This window comes from Branchiostoma belcheri, unplaced genomic scaffold, assembly GCF_001625305.1.
Source record: "Branchiostoma belcheri isolate BF01 breed outbred unplaced genomic scaffold, Haploidv18h27 scaffold11, whole genome shotgun sequence".
Classification (NCBI taxonomy): Eukaryota; Metazoa; Chordata; class Leptocardii; order Amphioxiformes; family Branchiostomatidae; genus Branchiostoma; species Branchiostoma belcheri.
In genome coordinates this window covers 1,482,996-1,484,067 of record NW_017802491.1, presented here as the reverse complement: position 1 = coordinate 1,484,067, position 1,072 = coordinate 1,482,996, and the positions used below count along the sequence as shown (strand labels likewise).

Below are 1,072 nucleotides of genomic sequence, written 5' to 3'. Positions count from 1 at the left end.
CATTGGACTGCGAAACAGTAAACAGATATACAATCCCACTAAAGCCTACAATAAAGTTACATAATTGATTTAGGATATTTCATATTTGCATCACTAAAATTCAGGGGTCTCCCCAGGCAATGGTGCAACGGCGGTGCGCCACTCCCAAAATTTCTAGCGCCACTCCCAAAATTTTCAAATTAAGGGTCTTCTCTTCGTATTTTCGCGGATAAATAGGCAAAAAACATCGAAATCTTGACGCGAGTGGCGTCCATTTTCCCGTCGGCATTGTTTCTGAAAGTTGTGAATGGGCGATAAACGAGTAAACAATGACCATTTCGCACGACGCTACCGAGAGAATAGTTGTCATTGGTGGAACATCGGGCGCCCCGCTAGCGTTTTTAAGTCATGTAAACAACGCTAATTGTCTGATTGGTTTGTAAAACAAAGCCCTCGACCCCGAAAATAAGTTTATAAAGCCGATGCGTTTACGAACTAGCCGTGGAAAATTCCCTACCGTACCGCACCATGAGCATGTGGCGGCCGCAAATGTCTGGGCCAGTATACCGGCATTTCCCATGAAAATAATGTATATTGTTTATGTTTCGCCTGCTGTCGGTTTTTAAGTTCCAAAACGTCTGAAAAAGCAGAAATTTGCTCACAAAACCGGACGGGGGAAGGCGAGTCGCTATCGGCGTGAAGCACATGGCGAGGCCTTTTTAAAAATCGGTAACGCGGAAGAAAAATGCGTGGTCCATTTTAGCGATATTTACCATGAAAATAACGTATGTGGTTTATTTTCCCTCTGGTGTTAGTTTTTAGGTCCCGAAACCCATAAAAAAGTAGCCTGGGTGCCATCCGAATTTGTAACGGCTCCCCCGAAAACAAATTCGGATGGCACCCAGGCTAATAAAAAAGTAGAAATTTTCCCATAAAACGCACGGCCGAGGGGTGGGAGGGCGGCCGGCACAGAGCTGCATGACCCGTAAAAAGTCAAAGGTCATAGTGCACGCATATTACGCAATCACCCTAAAGCGCCGATTTAGCTAATTTTAGGGCGTTTAAAATTGATGAAGTCACATTATTGATTTTT

At 44.2% G+C, this 1,072-nt stretch overlaps 1 protein-coding gene across 1 annotated transcript in view; it reads right to left on the bottom strand.

Annotated features, from left to right (window-relative positions):
- LOC109483134 (IQ domain-containing protein E-like) overlaps positions 1 to 1,072 on the bottom strand; it is a 28,040-nt gene that overhangs the window by 14,153 nt on the left and 12,815 nt on the right. The gene's annotated exons all lie outside the window — the stretch shown is intronic.